Below are 13,830 nucleotides of genomic sequence, written 5' to 3'. Positions count from 1 at the left end.
CAAAAGATCATTACATAGACCAGGGGGAAAAAATAAAAGTGGATGTCTAAAGAGATTCTGGAGCTTGCTCTTAAATCACAGAGTAACTAAGTCAAATGGAAGAACTGATGAAGTCAAACAGCTAAATAGAAAACTTCAGCAGTGGGAAGGGGGTGGGAAAGGTGAAAGGACTTGGGGAACAAAGAATGAATGCAGGAAGTGGGAGGGAGCATTAGAACTGATTGTGATGATGTATATACAACTTTTTAAAAGCTATTTAAATATAGATGTGCATGGTATGTGACTACTATATCAAGAAAACTAAAATAAATAAAAACTTGACCAATGGTTACCATGGGTGAAGGAGGAAGGGGGAAGGCTTGTTGCTTTGGGGCACCGAGTTTATGTTAATGCGGGGGAAGAATTTGGACAAGAATAGCAATCATATGGTTGTACACACAAAGAGTGTAATCAATGGCACTGAATTATACGTGTAGACGCTGTTAATTGGAGAATGTTTTGTTGTGTAGATTTGTGCCATAATTTAAAAAATAATAACTACATGAATAACAATGAGTGCAAGGAAAAAGAAAATGTTCTAGAATTAATTGTAGTGATAATTGTACAATTTTTCTTGAAACTATTGAATTGGGTTGCATGAAGTGCCAGTAACGTGTTTTCGAAAAATCCAGATACATTGTCAATTGGCTTTTCGCAGTTGTCCTGGGGCTGGAATGTAACACCTTGTCCGCTCTCTTTTGAACCATTTTGATTGGACTCTTTTTATTTATTTTTTAATCATATAACAGAATATTTTATTATACCATTTTCCCATCAGCACAGTAAAATAACACATGGAGGATTATATTGGCCATTTCCACTGATTGGCAGGGGGCTCTTCCACTAAAGGCTCCCACGGTTTCCACTGGATCATTTTCCTTGCCAGACTTAGTTCGTTTTCCGCCTGTAAAATCATTTCCTCAATTTGTCCACCCTGAAGTTGGGCTTCTAATCTTTTAACATCAGATTCCATTTTAACCATATTTAGCTTCTCATTTGTAATCTCTTCTGTATACTTTCTATAGGCCGCATTTTTAGGGATGTGTTCAAGAACATCAAGGCTCTTTGTGTATAATATTCTTAGTCTCTCTTGGGGGGTCTCCCATACCGCCAATCCCACCAGGCCAGTGGTCTTCTTCAGCAGCCCCGCCATGACAGCGCCGACAAACGGCCGGCGCGTGGCCCTCTGGGAAGCTTCGATTGGACTCTTTTGAAAATAAGTTCTGCGTTCTTTTTTATTGAGATTTTTCTATTTTATTTTCTCTGAGATCCTGGCTGCTGGCACCTTTCTTGTTTTCTGTCTTTGTTTTGTATGTTTTTCTGTCTAGGGAAGTCAGGTGCGTGGCTCTGTGAAGACAGCAAGTGGATTAATTATTACCTGGGGGCCTGGAAAAGGAGGTTGGGGAGAAAGGGGGAGTCAACAATAAGCACAAGAAGGAAGAAAATGTTCCGAAGTTGATTGTGGTGATGATTGAACTGCTGACTTGTGGGATATGTTAATTATAGATCAGTAACACTATTTTTGTTTAAATTCAAGAAGACGAAGTATGAAGAAAAAATAATGCTTTGAAATGGTTGGCGGCAACATTTGTACATGTCCGCTTGATAGAATGGATGTATGGATTGTTATTGTTGGGTCAGGTACCAGTGGGAGGACATTAGGAAAAGCCCGCCTGGCCCTCTCAGGCCAAGACGGCTAACTTCAAAGGGCCCCAGATCAATGAGCCATTTGCTCAGCATCCTGCAGAAAGACCAAAGCACCATCCTACCTTGGGATGTTTATGAATGGAGGCTGCTTAGAGCCCCAGCAGCTGCAAATCCTTCCCCCTTCCTTCTTGTTTGCCCTCCTGCAGTTTCTACCCCCACCCTTTATTGTTTTACCCTCCCCTCCTGACCAGCTTAAAACTTGCTCTCCACTGCTGGGGGCCCTGGGACTCTCCCTCTCTGCTCCTGCTTCCCTCCCCAGCAACAAGACTTCACTGACTGCCTGCTGGAGTCCGTGAATCTCGCCCAGGAAGCACAGAATAAACTCCTTTTCTTTCTCTCTGGCTTGGCCTCATTTTATCTTTGCAGCGAACTGAATAGTTATAACATATGGAAGAGACCCCAATAACATGATTTATTAAACTTAAAAGATTAAAAAGAAGACAAAGTACAATATTATAATGAAATGTGCAAAGAAACCACAAAGGAAGGGCACACTCAGCAGATCTTAAACTGAAAGAACTCAGAAGAAGTTCAAGTCTCAAGTTGCACTATTGAAAGATCCTACGGGCAAAATACTGCATGACACAGGAAGTATCAAAAGAAGATGGGAAGAATACACAGAGTCACCAACCAAAAAGAACTGCTCGACATCCCACCATTTCAAGAGCTAGCCTATGAGCTAGTAGTGAAGGAAGAAGTTCAAACTGCACTGAGAGCGTTCACCAAAACTCTAAAAGTGATGGGACACCAACGGAAATGTTTCAACAAGCTGGTGAAGCACTGAAAGCACTTGCTGGTCTAAACCAGGGAATTTGGAAGACAAGTACTTGGCCAGATGACTGGAAGAAGTCCACATAGTGTCTGTAATCAAGTATAACCCGACCCAAATATCAGCCGAGGCATGTAATTTTACCACAAAAACTGCATTAAAAATGTGCTGAAAAACTCAGTTTATACACGAGTATATACGGTATGTATCCATTCTAAAGAAAGGTGACCCCAAAGAATGCACAGATTATAGAACAATATAATCTATACCACAAGCAAGTAAAATTCTGCTGAAAGTCATCCAACTATGGCTGTAGGAGTACATTGACAGGGAGCAACCAGAGGCTCCTGCTCGGTTCAGAAGAGGCCATGGAACAAAGGATATCATTGCTGATGTCAGACGGATCCTAGTTGAAAGCAGAGACTACCAGAAAGATCTTTTTACTTATGTTTTCATTGACTATGACAAGGAATTCTGTTATGTGGATCATAATGAACTATGGATAGTATTGAGAAGAAAGGGAATTCTGAAACCCGTAATTGTGTTCATGTTGAACCTGTGAAAGGATCAAGAGGCAGTGTGCAAACAAAACCAGGGAATACTGCATGGTGTAAAATCAGGAAAGGCAGGGTTGCATCCTCTCACCATCCTTGCTCAATCTGCATGCTGAGTAAATAATCAGAGTAGCTGGATTTTATGAAGAATGAGATATTAAGATCGGAGGCCGACTTTGTAACAACTTGAGATATGCAGATGATGAAACCTTCCTTGTTGAAAGTGAGGAGGACTTGCACTTGCTGAGGAAGATCAAGGATTGTAGCCTTCAGCGTGGAGCATCACTTAATGCAAAGGAAATAGAAATCACCACCTGTGGGCCAGTAGGAAACATCATGATTTACAGAGGAAGGACTGACGTTTTCAAGGATTTCGTCTTCCATGGTTGCACAATCAGTGTCTGTCGAAAAGTAACGGTACAGAGATGAAAGGACACGTTACATTTGGGTAAATCTGCTGACAAGACCTATTTAAAGTATGCAAAAGCAAGGGTGTTACTTGAAGGACTAAGGGATGACTGACCCCAAGCTCTGCTGTTGCTAGTTGCTTCGTATGCATTTGAAAGTTGGACGTTGAATAAAGAAGGATGCAGAAGAAAAAACTATGCAGTTAAACTGTGGCCTTGTGAAGGTACCGTAGACTGTCAAAGAACAAATAGGTCTTGGATGATATACAGCCAGCATGTTCCTTAGATACAAGGATGGTGAAACTTCATCTCATATACTTCAGACATGTTATCAGGAGAGACCAGTCCCTGGAGGGAGACATCAAACTTGGTTAAGGGGAGGGGTGGCGAAAACAAGAGAGTCCCTAGATGAAATGGATGGACACCGTGGCTGCATGGATGGTCTCATTCATAAGAACCATTGTGAAGATGGCACAGGACAGCGTGTTTTCTTCTGTTGTGCTCCTGGGGTCCTATGAGGCAGAACCAGCTGGAGGGCATCTGCCAATAGCAGCAAATCACGTCGAACTGGGAAGCAGAATTTAATGTGATTGCCTTTTTGAATCCTCACAACATTTTGTTGAGGCAGGCATCATTTCCATGCAGTTATGCATTTTTTTTCCAAGGATCACATTATATGTAATAAAGTTAGGAGATGAATCTATGCTCTCTCATTCAAAGACCAGAGGTTTTCATAACCATTAGATTATTTCCTCCCCTTAAGATGATGGGGTGTTTTTGTTTGTTTGTTTGTTTGTTTTGCCTCATTAATCATGTTAGACTTGCGTAGGTGCATTTATATAATTAAGATCGTTTGATACATGAAAGCCAAGATAGATAACCCTTCAGAAATAGTAACAGGAGTAATGGTTCCCAGAGGGAACGGGAAGTGGGGTGGGGGGCAAAGGGAGAACAGCTGATAGTGCTGATGATTGTATAACCCCACTCAAGGGGCGTGGGAAGCAAACAACAGAATTGTATGTAAATGGATATATTGGATGGTGTGGGATGCAGCCAAAAATTTTTTTCAATTTTTTTTTTTAATTTAAGGAAGGAGCTGATATCAAGGAATTCAAGAAGAAAGAAAATGTTTTGAAACTGATTGTGGTAGCAAATGTACAATACTACTTGATGTGATTGAATTATGGAATGTTATGATATCTGTAAGAGCTCCCAATAAGAGGGGGGAGCGGGGAGGGAGGGAAAAAGAAGAAGAAAAAAAAAGAGGACCTGATGCAAAGGGCTTAAGTGGAGAGCAAATGCTTTGAAAATGATTAGGGCAAAGAATGTACAGATGTGCTTTATACAATTGATGTATGTATATGTATGGATTGTGATAAGAGTTGTATGAGCCCCTAATAAAATGTTTTAAAAAAAAGAGCTCCCAATAAAATGATTTTTTTAATTCAGAAATAATAATAACCATTAAGACATAGTAGCCCCAAAGGATGGGACTATTCTTTTTCCCATAGCCAAGGAAAGGCAAATTCTCATTTCTAAGTGAAAATTTGAAGGCAAGATCATTTTTAAAACTCACTTTTGAAATTTGCTTTGAGTCAGATATGTAAATGAATTCATTTAAACTCAAGACACATCTTTCACCAACTTTACTCTATGGAAATTAAATTAACTTTTCCTAGTCCTCAGAGCCAAGGAACAAACCTCACTAAATCAAGACATGTTTAGCTCTGTTTCCTTCAATGAAAATGAATGACAACTCTCATTCTGTGTCTTCCTCTCATAGCATACTATTGCTAAAGATGCTGGTTCACTTCATAAATATAAATGCACATCAGGAAACATCCTCTTTTTCTGTTGTCCATTTTGGAACATAAATACAGTGACTTCCTAAACAGCTTTGTCAAAACCATAAAGTTTAAGACGAGAGCAGAAATAATGAAATTCACAATTTGTGCTTTAAAAAGAGGCAAAGAAAAGCCAGTGAGAGGCAGATGACTTACGTCCACTGCTCATCTGTAGCTGCAGCTGCACAACTTGAACCCATCCTAGGGAAACAGCACGTGGGAAAAGCATCGGTACCGCACTGTTGGGAGGTCATTGGCTGATAACTATGTGACGGGGATAAAGAGCTTTCAGCTACTGTTTGACCAAGAGGAGGAGGAAAAAAATGCAAAGGATAAGAATCTCTTCCATTCCCTGCACTGGCAGAGACATTTTTCAAAACCGATCATAGCTAAATTTAACATATGAATTTACTAAGACAGACTTTTGTTGTTGGCTGATGTTCTTGAGAGAGGAAAGTTTTAGATGGTGCTACAGATAAACTAGGCAATTCTATTTATTTAACAATCCATTGTCTACTTGAAAACAGAATACTGAAACTAAACCAGAGAACAGAAAATCTAAGCCATTGAGGTTGTATTGTTTCCAATGGACCTAGTGAATCAATACATTTCAGACACTGGCAGTGTCTGGTGGAACTGCTGGTTTGTTTTATGGGTTTTATCAATCTAGAAATTTTAATGGTCTAGTTATACTTCCATCAAATCTGTAATTATGTTCCCCTCCTCTATTGAGCATCCTTCAACAATACCTGCTACTATAAAAACAAACTTAACAGCTGCCTTAATTACATACTTACCATCTGAAAGTCATTCTACAAATCTATAGCTCACTGGTCTAAACAAAACTATTGTGAGTTATTTATTCTGCTTTGAATGTGCAGATAAAAGACCAGCTCAGAGTGATCACGCAACCAATAAGTGATGGGGTCCAGCACCAGACTAGGGTATAATTTCAAAGCCTGGTTCCTAAAAGCACACGACTATTTGCATAGATTCTTCCTTTCTCCTCGGTTTGGTTTGAATCTTCCTGTCCTGTTTTATCCCGGCTCACGTTCATTTGCAAACCCTCCATTGCAGCCAAAATCATGTTTCCTCTATATTTTGGGGGTTTAGTTTCCCTTATAGAAACATATCATTCCTTCCCCCCTCTCATACAGTTTCCAATTCTTAACCCTGTAAAAAGTCCATCTAGACTTCTATTTCTTGCTGTAATTTCATCCCCTTCAATAATTTACTGCTCTCAAGTCAAGCGTGACTAATAGGGACCCGACAGGGCAGAGTAGAGAGGCTTCTGTGGGTTTCTGGAGCAGAAGGCCTCCTCTGTCGTCCACAGAATATTGGGGTAGGTTTGAACTGTGGATCTCTAGTTAACAGCCCAACATGTTATCCACTATATCACCCGGGCTCCGTCTCCTTCAATAAACTATCCCAGGTCATTCCCTCCCTAGTGCCTCCCCGCACCCTCCACAGGAATTCTTCCTTCCAGATAGTAGTTATTCTCTGGATTATGTGTTCAGTCATTCCATGGACTTTTATTCCCTTCTGATGCTAGAAACACAATTAACTAAGAATAAAACCGTACAACAGGCATATGAACACACGCACAGCACAGCCAGTCCTGACAGCAGAGAGGTGAAGTTCTCAGCGGCTAATCGAAATGTCAGTGATTCAAATCCACAAGCCTCTGTCTGTGCAGTAGAAAGATGTCGCAGTCGGCTTCCGTGAGGACTACAGCCCTGAAAACCCTCAGAGACAGTTCTGCTCGGTTCTATAGGACTGAGAGTTAGAACTGACTTGAGGACAGCAGATTTGAAATTTTTTATTTTGCTGTTGTTTACATAACCATATTAACATTGTTGCTGTTACCAAGTGTCCTCTAGTAGATTCTGACTCGTCAAGACAATGGAACAAAACATTGCTCAATCCTGTCATCCTCTTCAGTTTTATGTATGAGCCTTTATTGTAGCTGCTGTGTCAATCCTTGAATGTCTTCTTTGTCACGGTCCTTCTATTTTACAGAACATCATATCCTTTTCCAGGGACTGGTTTCTCCTGATAGAATGTCCAACATGTGTGAGCCAAAGTCATTAAGGACAGTAGCTAACAATCCTGAGCACATCCATATATCAGATCAGACAGTATTCTACACCTCTTACCTATTCAAGCATGTTCAGTCTTTACATCAACGCTCTAATAGATGTATCGGTTTAGTTATGAGGACGCAAATGCACAGAGAGGGTAAGTAAATTTTGCAAAGTCACACAGGAAGTTAGGCAAACTGGCTTCTGAGCTTGTTTTCAAGACCATGTAAACGCATTTTTCACAGAAGAGGAGAGAATACTATTTCAAAGAAAACTTCTCAGCTTTCTACCCACTCCTCATCCATCAGAGAATTTTAGTTTTCGCTCACCCATCAGAGAATCACAGTGCATGTAATGTTACTGCATGCCAGAAGTACCACCACCTCGCTGACCACAAGCAGGGATGCGCTCATAGGCATCGGATCCACAGATGATGAAGTTGGAGAAACCCATCCAGAGGGATTGCTTTCCAGGGACAGTTCACGGTTCAAATGGTTAAGCTCACAGTTCACGTTTGTGCCTGAAAGCATAGTCTGAGGCAGGGGCTTACACACACGTAGTTGTTTCTGTGAATTAACAGCAAGGAACGAGAGCGGAAACTCTCTGGGGAGTAAGTGAAATGAGGGAGGAAGGAAAGTCAGGCTGGGGGAACATTATCAAGAGAGTCACTGCTCTTGGCAACTGGACATTGGCCTCTGTAGAAAGCTCTGAGGAGCTGTTTGGAATATGCCCCCCTTGTCACCCTTGGGTTGGAAGAGGAAACCATTTACCTGCCAGTTCTTCTCTCCTGCTAACCAGAGGGTGCTTGACAAAAGTGTTCACACTTTCCAGTTTTCACGTGAACAAGTGGCAACTTCCTGAGCTGGGTCCCACAAGAATCCCATGCCTACCAGCAGAAAATCTCACACACACACCATAAATACGCTGTGTAATTGAGGTAAGGTGCTAACACACCTGTGCAGAACTGATTCCTGCCCTAGTGACTGGCTTAAAGGTGTGCTGGGAGAAACCAGGTGGGCACAAGGGGTGTGCACACAATCAGACCAGATGTCAGAGTGAGGAAAACTAAGACACACGCTGATCCTCAGGTTCTCATTCAGCTACTGAAATTTGACTACTCTGAACATCCAGCAGGATGTGTACATAAATTTCCTTTTTGTTTAAGTCATGTTTTTCTTTTTGTTTAAGTCATTCCCCCATTATTATTGAGAGAGGGGTTGTCAGGAAGAGAGTCATGGTGGCCTACTTTCAAAACCCCCAACAGAGCATGGTTCTATTTTGGAATGAACGGAGTCTCCAGGAGTTAGAATCAACTCTACCAGAGCTGGTTTGGTTTTACTGTTGTTTTTATTAAAGGGAGATCATTGGAATACATAACACATGCATATTTATGAATTGGGGCATGACCGATAGAAAAGGAAGGCAGCCAGACTACTAACTTGAGTTACAGGCTTTGTTATCCTCATCAGCTCTGAAGTCTTAATGGTGCCGTGTTGCCCTGTTTTACAGTGGCTGTCCATTTACATAACACAACGCAGTCTATCTTTTCAACTACTGAAAGCTGGAACAATGCCAACCATTTCAGCTGGCATTTGGGGCAGCAGGAAGCGCATATGGTTGTCCATGCAACAAGTTTTGGGTCCTGCTCATGTACCTGTTACTGCTGATGCTACTGGAGATACAGCAGGGAATCAACTAGACAAAATTCCCTGCCATCAAGAAGTTTAAAGTCTATCCGGAGGAAAGAGACCATAAGCAAAGAAATACACAGGGAAGTGAGTCTACGATGTGTTTTGCAAATAAAGGTTTATTGCAACAAAGTGGGCTACATGAATTCGTCGATGTATTGACTATGACTGCATTTGCATTACAATGACAAAATTAAGTATTGGCAACAAGAAACCTATGGACAACAAACTCTGAAATATTTGCTATCTAGTTCGTTACAGAAGAAGAAATAAGGTTGTTGATCTTGAGGATGAGCAAGGATGGAAGGAGCTTGGATGTCAGAATCACTACATGGAAGATTGCCCACAGAATACCAATGGAACTGGGCTTTAAAAAAATAAAGGTTTGCCAGAGCCCGCCATTTCCCAGAATGGCCCGGCCGAGCCCGGCGAAGCAGTGCATGCCCCGGGGGTCCAGCCCTCGGCTTGGGGAGACCAGTGAAGCTCAACAAAGCAGCCTGAAGCCTGGCCCATGGCTCGGCGGTGTGGTGTAAGGTCCTCAGCACTTCCCCAGTCCCTCCCGGCCCACAAGGAGCAGCAGAGGGTACAATCTTGGTCCAGAGGTCATCCCTCCCCCATTTCTAGCCTAGCTTCAGAACCCAGGGGATCAGCAACCTGGGCCCTGGGGCTCCCTGGCCCATGCCAGCCATACTATCTCAGCCCCAACATGGCTATTACCCACCAAATGGCCCCTCTCCGCCTACTGCTGCACCCAGAGTTCCTCCCCACCCCACCACCCACAACAAGAGCGGCCTGTCTCGTGCCAACATGCGGCAGCGATAGCTACCCCCACCAGTGCCAGGCACCTCTACCCTGTGGAGGCTTTCCCCTGACATCTGCACCAGTGGCAGTGGAGTTGTTCCCACCTTTGCTCAGCACTCTCTCCCATGGCAGCGAGACACCCCCATACACATACCATTGTCTTCTATTAGGTGCCTTTAAAAAATAAAAATAAGTAAATCTGAAAATTGTGCCCTGACAGCCCAGACCAACTGGGCCCAGGGGCATGCCCACAGTTGCCAGCCTCACTCCAGTCTCTGAGGCCCCTCATCGCTGTTGGCCATTGAGTCACCATAGAACCCTGCCTACACAGCAGTCTGACCCACCACCATAGTAGGCCACAGGCAGCCCTCAAAAAAACCCCTACCAGTCACACAGAGAAAGAGCTCAGGGCCCTTTGGCCTCCCAGAATCATGGCTCCCACTTCTACAAAATCATCATGTAAACAGCAGCATGTCGCAACACTCTCAACAACAACAACAAAAAACTAGAAAGACAAAACACAACAGCAGAGCTAATGATGTTCATAGAAGAAGCAGATGTAGATCTGCCACAAAAAGAAATTTTCAGAAGACTGCTGGGAGTAATACAAGAGATGAGAGAAGCAACTCAGAATAAAGATGCAACGATAGAGGAGAGGAATTCCATAAGAGAGGGGGCGAAGTATACACACCAAAGGGAAATCAAGGAGCTAACAGATGAGGTAACAGAAGCTACACACAAGATCACAGAACTCATGAACAGACTAGAGGAGGCAGAGAACAATATCCGTAATCTTGAAGACAATCAGGCGAATTCAGCAAATTAGAAAAACAGTCACGATAATAAAAGAAGCAGGAGAAAAATCTGAGATCAATGACAGATGCTATAAGAGGAACAATATTCAAATAATAGGTTTACTGGAACAAGACACAACAAAGAAGTCAACAGCTAAATTAGCGAGGGAATTTTTGGAAGCAAACTTTCCCACCTTAATGAGTGAGACTCAGACACTCATACAGGAAGCAGAGAGGAAACCAAATAGACTAACCCCAGACTAACTTCAAGGAAAAAGAGAAAACCTTAAGAGCAGCAAGAGAAAGGAAGACAGTCACATATAAGGGTGCTCAGGTAAGAATATGCTCAGACCTATCAGAAGAACCCATGAAGAAGAGGGGAGATGGGAAGACCATATTCAAAAGATGAAAGAAAAAAACTCCTGCCCAAGAATTCTCTACCCAGCCAAATTACATATTAAAATAGGAGAGCTAAAGGTCTTCCAGGACAAGAAAAAAACTCAAAGAATACACCATAAGACACCAAGCCCTGCGGAAGATCCTCACTGACTCACTCTGGTCAGAAAACCAACATCCACCAAGCAGGAAACTACCATATAGCCCAACTCCACACAGGAGCCAATGGGCCAACATGTCCTCCGAGGTAAAAGAAGGCAAGGGTGAAGCCACACATACAAACACAGAACACTGATATAAAGGGAGATAGAAAAACATCCAAAACAAAGGGCTTGAGATGACAGCAATGAATCCACAAATCTTTTTAATATCCCTGAATGTCTAAGGTCTCGATTCATACATTAAAAGAAAAAGGTTAGCAGATGGCTCAGAAAACATAACCCACCAATCTGTTGCCTGCCAGAGATACATCTTAAGCTCACAGACAAAAATATACTAAGAATAATAGGCTGTCACAAAATACAGCATGCAAACAGCAACTTAATAAAAGCAGGGCTCACAATTCTAATTTCCTACAAAATTGATCTCAAGGTTCAAACCATAAAAAGAGACAAGGAGAGGCACTGTATAATGTTCAAAGGATCAGTAATCCAGGAACCAGTGAGCATAGTAACTAACAAGAGAGCCGCAAAATTCATTAAACTATTCAAAAGATGAAAAAAGAAATCACGGAATCTACGATCATACTTGGAACTTTAATACACTGCTATCAGAGAAAGATCGATCGCTGAGTAAGAAGCTCAGCAAGGAGGTCACAGAGGTAACACCACAATTAGGCAACTGGACCCGACAGACATATATAGAGCCTTCAAACACAAAAAAATTCATATTCTTTTCAAGCGCTCATGGCTCATTTTTGAAAATAGACCACAAACTGGTCTATTTGGTCTAATATCTAGACCACATAACGAGCTTCTGCAATATAAACGGAAACTGGCCCAGATTAGAGAGGGGTTTAGGAAGTTTCCAGAAACTAATGACAATGAGAACACAACATATCCTTAAGTGGAGAGCAAATGCTTTGAGAATGATTGGGGCAGGGAATGTATGGATGTGCTTTATACAATTGATGTATGTATATGTATGGATTGTGATAAGAGTTGTATGAGTCCCTAATAAAATGTAAAAAAAGAAAAGAGGAGAAAAAAAGAAAATGATTAGGGCAAAGAATGTACAGATGTGCTTTATACAATTGATGTATGTATATGTATGGACTGTGATAAGAGTTGTATGAGCCCCTAATAAATTGTTTTTAAAAAAATTTTTTTAAGTAAAATGGCAAAAAAAACAAAGAGAACACAACATATCAAAGCTCATGGGATACAATGAAAGCAGTTATCAGAGGTAGCTTGATAGCAACAGATGCATATATGAAACAGGAAGAGAGACTTATGACTGATACGCTATCACAAAACCTCCAGCAACTAGAACAGAGCCAACTGAGCAACACTTCCAATAGCAAAAAAAAAAAAAAATTTTTAAATCAGAGTTAAACCAGTAGGAAGACAAAAGAACGATGCAAAAATTTAATGCAGCAAAAAGTTGGTTCTATGACAGGATCAACAGAATCAACAGACTACTGGCAAACCTAAACAAGGACAGGGAGGAGCAAACATCAATAGGCAGGATGAAGGATGAATCAGGAGAAATCACAACAGACCCCAATGAGATTATAAAAATGACAAAGGCCTTATCACTAAAATCTACAATACCTTCATGAACTGCAAAAAGAAAACAGTTAACCTCCTGAGGAAGTGGGCAGAAGACCTGAAAAGAAGCTTCACTAGGGAGGAGACCTGGATGGCCAATAAACACATGAGAACATGCTCCCAATCATTAGATATCAGAGACATGCAACTTAAAACAACCATGAGATTACTTGTAACACCCTTGAGGTTAGCCCAAATCAGAAAATCAGAGAGCAACAAAAGTTAGAGGGGATGTAGCCAGACAAGAACTCTCCTCCACTGCTGGTGGTCATGTAGATACATACAGTCTCTGTGGAAAGCAATCTTCTGATATTTAAAAGAAATGCATATTGATCTACCTTTTGCTCCAGCTATCCCTCTCCTGGGCATATACCCAGAAGAGGTAAGAAAGAGACCACAACCAGTCGTATGCACTCCAATGCTTATTGTGGCACAATTCACAATCGCAACGAGTTGGAAACAACCTAACTTTCTAACAACAGATGAATGAATTAGAAAACTCTGGCACATACACACAATGGAATATTATGCATCACTATCCACAATATACAGACTGAGGTACAGGCAGTCAGGTGGAGGCCAAACCAAACCCAAGGAGGTACATGTTAATGCAACACAAAGTAGGCAAAAGGGGGAAAAGGGAGAGGGGGAAAAAGGCAGGGGTGAGAGTCACATGATAGCATGGGGGGGGGGGAGCAGGGTACTAACCCACTCAGGAGGAGAGTATTGAGAATTGGGAGTGTGCATACAGACCCCACCTTCGCACAGCAAACCATGAGGGCAATGTAACCATGAAGAGGAATATATGAAAAGATTGGGCTACAGAGACTGCCCCAACCAGAGCCAAACCAACCCTCTCCCTAGAAGTGCGTGCAACAGAGAACAACACTAAACCTACAGGTTGGGGTGAGGGGCCGGCATACCATGCCCACACGGAAGCAAACCAAGAAGGAAAATGGGAAAGGGTCAGTCGGTCTAGAC

The 13,830-nt window shown here is 41.9% G+C and overlaps 1 pseudogene; it reads right to left on the bottom strand.

The window, feature by feature from the left end:
* Positions 1–759: 759 nt before the first annotated feature.
* LOC142456280 (NADH dehydrogenase [ubiquinone] 1 alpha subcomplex subunit 5 pseudogene) lies at positions 760–1,230 on the bottom strand (annotated as a pseudogene).
* Between the last annotated feature and the right edge of the window lie 12,600 nt (positions 1,231–13,830).

This window comes from Tenrec ecaudatus, chromosome 9 (genome assembly GCF_050624435.1).
Source record: "Tenrec ecaudatus isolate mTenEca1 chromosome 9, mTenEca1.hap1, whole genome shotgun sequence".
Classification (NCBI taxonomy): domain Eukaryota; kingdom Metazoa; phylum Chordata; class Mammalia; order Afrosoricida; family Tenrecidae; genus Tenrec; species Tenrec ecaudatus.
Note: the sequence above shows the minus strand (reverse complement) of the source record. Positions and strands in the feature narration are given on the sequence as shown.